General features: G+C 37.9%; 1 non-coding gene across 1 annotated transcript; it reads left to right on the top strand.

Moving 5' to 3' along the window:
• The first annotated feature begins 434 nt into the window (after positions 1-434).
• On the top strand, positions 435-541 carry LOC117803245. Its single transcript, XR_004626934.1, has one exon. It is a non-coding gene; the product is annotated as a U6 spliceosomal RNA (small nuclear RNA).
• The last annotated feature ends 7,210 nt before the right edge of the window (positions 542-7,751 follow it).

Here is a 7,751-nt window from a genome sequence, read left to right as displayed (position 1 = left end):
AAAAGGCAATCTAAAATGGGTCAAAGATTAGAGTAGGCCAACCACAAAAGAGGAAATGCAAATGAACAGTAAACAATGAAAATATAGGACCTCAACTGGTAAACAGGGAAATGCAAATTAAAAGAAGATACTATTTTGCCTATTGGATGACAAGAGTTTGATAACAATCAGTGTTAATGAAAACCTAGAGAAACTGGCGCTCTCATTTATTATTGGTGAAAGTGTGCATTTGATAATATTTTGGAAATTCTAAGAGCAATATTACTTTTTGCAATATGCATACTCCCTGAATGAGTATTTTGATTTCTGGGATTCTAACCAACAGGGGAAAAAAAGAAAAAAAAAGAAAAATCAGCAATGTCTAATACTCTCAAAGTCTTACCCAAAATACTCTCAAAGTCTTACCCAAAAATACATCTAAAAGATTGCTAATAGTGCTCATTTCAGCAGCACATATACTAAAATTGGAACAATACAGAGAAGATTAGCATGACTTGCGCTCAAGGATGACATGCAAATTCGTGAAGTGTTCTATATTTAAATAAGTAAATAAATAGGGGCTCCTGGGTGGCTCAGTCAGTTAAGCATCTGCCTTCAGGTCAGGTCATGATCTCAGGGTCCTGGGATTGAGCCCCTCCTGCTCAGCAGGGAGTCTGTCTGTCTATCTTCTTCTGCCCTTCACCCCCAGCTCATGCTCTGTCTGTCTCTCTCTCTCAAATAAATAAGATTTAAAAAAAAAACAAAAACCTAAATAAATAAACAAAAGGTTGCTAATAACACCCTCCATAAACAACTAGAATGTCCATATATAGGAAAGCAGTTGCCCAAATCAAGATATACTAATAACTGTGAAACACTAATAAACTATCAAAACAACAACATAGGGGCGCCTGAGTGGCTCAGTCAGTTAAGCATCCAACTCTTGGTTTCAGCTCAGGTCATGAACTCAGGGTCCTGGGATCAAGCCCCACATCAGGCTCCATGCTCAGTAGGTAGTCTGCTTCTCTCCCTCTCCTTCTTCCTCTGCCCCTCCCCCTGCTCACACACACACACACACACACACACACACACTCTCAAATAAATAAATAAATCTCAACAAAAAAGATTTAATAAAAAAAGAACATAGATCCTTATGGACTAACTTAGGAATAGGTTCATAACACACTATTAAGCAAAAATAGCAGATCCCAGTTCAAGCTCCATGTTTCTTTATGTTCAGTATCTATTTGTACATATTTTTGTTTGTATTAACAAAGGAAATAAGCGTTGGCAGTGGTTACATTAGAGAATGAGATTAGAAAGACAAAATGAGAGACTATCAGTTTCACTTTCAACTACATACTGTTTGGATTGCTACCATAAGCAGGTATAACGATCACATTTCACACAATTGAAAAAATTATAAAGAACGGAGGAAAAAAGAGAAAAATGAATGTGTAATAAAAGTCAAAAATCAGCGACTGCATAGATACCTTTCTCAGGGCACACACAAAAACTGTTCACTAGTTACATATGAAAGTGTTTCCAAAATATGTCTAATAATGGGAAGTAATTCTTATGTACAAATTATAGAGTTCTTTTAAAAGTTTAGTGCTGAGTTTAATCCCTTTATGCTCACTACATCTATCAGCAAAGGACTACATATCACCGTGGTACAATGGAAATGGGGAACGTACAGTGCCAAAAGTTGGAAATGTAGTCAGGTTTTCTCTCCCAAAGAGGAAAAAGAAAAATTTAATTTTCTGAACATTTATAACAGGCCTTGGGGTAAATTCTAAAATGCAGCCTAGAGTAGAGGAAGAAACATATCATAGTGGATAGAGGCACAGGGCACAGCAGTATCTCTCTGCAGGATGAGAGGTATGGGGAAAAGGATGCCTTAAGAATAAAAGAGCTAGGATCTGATCAGAATCTAAGAAGCAGAAAACAGAAGCTATCCAAAAGCATAGTCAGTATTTCTTTTCTCATTACTTCTAAGAAGTAAAGTTTTTCACATTTTAATATCTCTAAAATTGGGATGAGTCTCATATTCAGTAGCCTGTTGCCAGTCATTGCCAGCCAGGTGATCATTTTGATGCGGTTGTCATGCCTTGATTATAAATATTCACATTGCCACCATTTCCACTGAGTTTTGAGTATTTTTGGTGTTGAGATTAATTGTCATTTAAAATATCTTCTATAGGATTACAGTATGATTTGCATTGAAGGAGAAATCATTACATATGCAGAAATAAAGCAGTGGGGAATAAATTTGATTTAGTGAAGCAAATATTCATCATATCAGGAATGACTAGAGCCCCCTATTTTCCTAGGAAACAAAAACCATGTGTTTTACAGAACCTAAGAAAATACCAGAAGCAAATGAAGCTGTATTAGGTTTTATTATTAAGATGCATACAAAAGGGATTAGCTATCACATGCCAAGCAGAGGAACTGAAAATAAAGAAATTGCTAAATCCCTTGTCATTAAAGAAAGACAATGAGTGGCTCATGAGACTGATTCATGCATCACATAGGACTATCTTTAAGGCATTCTATCATAGCTTAGTCGAAACCATTTTTTTTCCTTAGTAGAACCTAGTCCAATAATACTTCTTTCCATCAATAGCATCATAGGCTTAATGAAATAGGGATAAACTCTATTTTTTAATACTGAAAATTATAAAGAAAACCTACTGACTTCCTAATAGGAAGGAAGGAAGGAAGGAAAGAAGAAAGCCAGCCAGAAACAGTAGTCTAAGCTGGTAGAAATAAACAGCAACAGCTCATAACTAAGAAGAAAGCAAGAGGTAGGCATGTGGATGCTGGAGTCTCTTGGGTTTATTAAAAAAAGGGGGGGGGGGGAAGGCTTGAGAAGCATTGATTTAGGATAACCTGCATTCCATTTGTGGCTCTCCTATTTGTTTTACATGTTCCTGGGCAAGTCATTGAATCTTTCTCAGCCTGTTTCTTCCTCTTACAAAACAGATTGAACTGCATTGGACCACTTACACATGGATATTTTTCAGTACATTCAATAGAGTAGTGTAAATGTATTTTCTTTTCCTTATGCTTTTCTTAATAACATCATCTTTTCTCTAGCTTACTTTAAGATTACACTACATAATACATATAACATATAAAATATGTGTTAATTGGCTGTGTATGCTATCAATGAGGCTTCCAGTCACCATAAGTTATTAGTTATTAAGTTTCAGGGGGAGTCAAAAGTTATACATGGATTTTTTTTTAAAGATTTTATTTATTTATTCGAAAGAGACAGAGACAGCCAGTGAGAGAGGGAGCACAAGCAGGGGGAGTGGGAGAGGAAGAAGCAGGCTCATAGCGGAGGAGCCTGATGTGAGACTCGATCCCAGATCGCCAGGATCACGCCCTGAGCTGAAGGCAGACGCTTAACCACTGTGCCACCCAGGCACCCCAGTTATACATGGATTTTTAACTGTAAAAGGGTTGAACTCCTAACCCCCACATTGCTCAAGGGTCAACTATATAATAATACTTGCATCAGAGACTTGTAAGGATCAAAAGGGGAGCACAGACACATAGCCAATTAGGCACTTGGCTTGTGAATGCTCATTAAATGCTATCCTTGTGTTTTCACAAAGGAAGGTGCCATCTTTAAGTGACGTTGTTTGGGAGGTCTATGTCATCGGTCTATAAGGAGCATGAGTTGTTAAAACTCTAACCTTGAAATATCAGGATTTAACATTCAAAAATTGGATAGTGAGTTAGTTGATTTGAATAATACCTTAATTTGATGCCTCTTTTCTGATGTGCTTTAATCTCAAATATTTTCCTGAACATAATTCTTCTCTTGGAAGCTACCACCAGCTGAGAAATAGTCACCCCCACCTGCTGTCTCCTCTAAAGAAAGGAACTCAGATGCAGCCCGGGGAAAAGACGTCCTCTGTCAGAAGTGATAAATCAGAGTGTATTTCTTCATTGATATCTTAATTTTTATCTCTAATTATAACTTAGAAAAGAGTTTGGGAGGCAAAATCAAACCAAGCAAAAGTTTACTTTAATAAATTTGAGAGGGAGAGATTAATCTCCAGGAAAATTAGAGAACATCCTTGTTCCGCCTGAGTCCTTTTAGTCCATGTTTAATTTCAACCATCACCAGAAGTGTTAATCACATAAATGTCAAATATAAGAACAGATAAAATGTCACAACAATTCAATAAATTGGTTACTTTAAAGAACAAAAAGTCATACAGTTTCTAGCAGTTTTCTAATTGTCCAGATAAATGACTGAACACTTCTCCAAATTTTTACTGCAGAGGCGTCAGTCCCTATAGAGTACTTTGGGCAGGCATATGAGTCTCTATAGGGACCATAAGAGAGTATTGCTTCCATTCCTTTGGGATACATCTTCCTCTTAGGGTTCCCCCACCAGGATGATTACAAACAGGAAATGGTCATTCAAGGATGAGCTTCTCCCTCTTTTAGGCACTGTACTAAGAATGATTAATAGAAGAGAGAAAGAAAGAGATCCTATACTTTGGTTTCACTTAGAATCACTAAAACACACTGCTTTAAAGAAACTTTACAAAAGAAAATCAGGGGGAACAAAATGGAAATAAATACAGAGTCAAAAAAGAATGAAGTGCAATTCCTTTCTATTTAGGTTTACAGACATATATTGACAATCTAGATGCACTTTGCGAAAAGCTCAGAACCTAGTGGGGGAAGGAGATATGTGAACAAGTTTTTAACATCTAATATTGTCAGGGGGGAAACAGAGGTGTGAAGATGGTTATACTCCTCTATAGACATGCTTCAAAGTTCTCTGACCTACTTAATTCCATATTCTAACTTGAGACCTATATTTTAATTCAAAGGATTGCAAAATTTGCAGGCACCTGCCTCCCTCCATCACTTCCTGAATCCCTGTCCATCTCCGTATTGTGACTATTATTGATGTGTAACACCAACAATCCCACTCCTAGATACTTATTTCTTTGCAGTCAAACTAAAGGTTATATTCCTATTCCAGCCGCCTCCTTATTTCATGGAGAGGAGGTAGACTTAACAGTTAAGAATACAGACCTGGTATAAAATCCAGTTTTCAGTACTTAACAGTGTGACCCCAGGCAAATTATCTCACTTCTCTAAACCTCCATTTTATCCTTTGTAAATGAGGCTAATAATACTCACTTTGCTATGTAAGGATTAAATGAGATAGTGAATAAAAATGATTCACAGAGTCTAGTACAAGATAAGCTTTCAATAAAAGCTTGCAATTTACTATTATGTTACTTTTCCCCAGTTAACCAATTCAAAAACAAGCTCATCTATATGTAAGATCTTGTTCCCCCTTCTCAGAGAGTGGTATTATCGTCAGTGTAGTGCAACAGTACCACATATTATCATACCATTCACTTACTAAGAGCTACAGAGTAAACTAGTTTAACTGAAGATATTTAAACCCATTTAATAAGAATACATGGGTGAAGGGAGTCAAAAGACACCAACTTCCAGTTATAAAATAAATAAGTCACAGAGATGTAATGCATGGCATGGTGACTATAGTTAATAATACTGTATCACATATATAAAAGTTGCTAAAAGAGTAGATCTTAAAAGTTCTCATCACAAGGAAAAAAATTCTGTAACTATATATGGTGACGTACCAAATCAGCATGTTATACACCTGGAACTAATACAGTGTTGCATGTCAAATATACCTCAACAAACAGATAGATGATAGATAGATAATGATTGATAGTTAGATAGATAGATAGATAGATAGATAGATAGATAGATAGATAGATAAAGAAAATTTAAAAAGAGAGAACGAATAATACAGATGGCAAATTTTGGAAAAAGAAAACAAGAATAAGCAATCACTTATTGAGAAACCCCTGTGTGTCATTCCCAGGTGGTTTTTCAGAACCTTGCTATACCCCCATCAAAAGGTAGAGTCTTATTTACCCTCCTCTTGAAACTGTGCTTTTGTGACTCATTCAACAAATAGAATGCAGCAGCAGAACATCACGTGACCCTTAAGGCTAGATTATGGAGAGCAAGGTGGTTTTTATCTGGTCATCTGTGTGATGCCTGCTTTTGAAATCCAGCCACTATGCTGTAATGAAGCCAAGAAGCCACATGAAAAGAGTATGTATAGGTGTTCTCACAACAGTACCAGAGAAGATGCCAGTAATAGCCAACATTGATCCCCAAACAAATGAGTAAATAAGTTGATTAGAGTCCATGCTTTCTTTTTTTTACTTAAATTCAACTAGCCAACATATAGTACATCATTAGTTACAGTTACAGAGGTTCAGGGAAGGGATCTATGAGAACAAAGGAGCCCACAGGAGCTTATGCTCTGGAAAGCAGGAGTTATAAAGGTAATTGTCAAGAGACAACCCTAACAAATCAGGAAAAGGCCTATACCCAAAACAAACACATGGCACCATGGAAGCCCAAAGGACTCTTAAAACAGACAAATAAAGACTTACAAGGAGGAGGTGATATGTACCCTAGGCTTTAAAGGATGACTTGGTAGATTTGCAGCTTTTTTTTTTAAGATTTTATTTATTTGACAGACAGAGACACAGCAAGAGAGGGAACACAAGCAGAGGAAGAGGGAGAAGCAGGCTTCCCGCTGAGCAGGGAGCCCTACGTAGGGCTCGATCCCAGGACCCTGGGATCATGACCTGAGTCGAAGGCAGACCCTTAACGACTGAGCCACCCAGGAGCCCCAGATTTGCAGCTTTTTAATCAACTGAAATAATGGATTGGAGAAGCTTATATGAGCAGTGGGCACTATCTAGTAAACTCACAAATAATCTAGGCAAGAGATGAAGGGAACGCAAGGCAATGGAAATGCAACCGGAGAGGAAGGGGTAAATTCAGATGCTACTTAAGAGTTGGAAACAATGTGCTTGTGTCTCTTTGGAGGAGGCAGGGTGGAAACAGAGGAGTCAAGGATTACTTCTAAATTGCTAAGTCCAGATGCCACACTGGACAACTTTCCATCTCCTAGGGCAGGGTCTTTCCCCCAAAGCTGTATTGCCCTGTTTGCAACATGTATTCTCTGTACTCCAAATCTTCCAGACAGAGAGACCAGCACATGCAGAGCTGTCTGCCTGTGTTGTACGGTAGTGTCACAGTCCTGGATTTTCGAGAAAATCAAGAGTTAACTGTATTTACAAGGTTGGAATGCACTACACCCGTCCTCTTCCCTCTTCATGTCATATTTTAATCAGTCAAGCTCTTGATAATTAACATGACAACTGACCCTTTGACAATCATATTAAACTGCATGATTTTCTCCACCTCCCATACTACACGGTAATCACATGCATGATAGGGAGTGGGAGGCATTCTCCTTTAATCCACTGGCTGGGGTTAAAATATTCAGGGTGTCAAAACAGATGGCATCAGGCACTATATTCTATATACAACTCAACCTGCTCCATATCAGCACTGCAAAGGATGGCTGACAGAAAATCTATGGCTCAGGCTCCAGCACAGAAAACATTAATGCAAACATCTTCTGCCCAAAGGACTTGGCATTTACCACACTTTCTACTGGAAGCACAAGGTTCCTGTGCCAAAGGTCAGGGGCAGAGGGATTAACTTTTCCCATATATTTAAGCAAACTGTCTATCACACCAAAAGTGCAGGGATACACACACACACACACACACACACACTCTCTTTATTGTAGTTGATTATGAAAAAGGTCAGTTGAGTGATTTGCTGCCAAACACACGCACACACAACCTGCTAACATTAGCAAA

The sequence above is a fragment of the Ailuropoda melanoleuca genome, chromosome 7, assembly GCF_002007445.2.
Source record: "Ailuropoda melanoleuca isolate Jingjing chromosome 7, ASM200744v2, whole genome shotgun sequence".
Taxonomy (NCBI): Eukaryota; Metazoa; Chordata; class Mammalia; order Carnivora; family Ursidae; genus Ailuropoda; species Ailuropoda melanoleuca.
The sequence above is the reverse complement of the archived record's forward strand: the minus strand, read 5'-3'. Positions and strand labels throughout refer to the sequence as shown.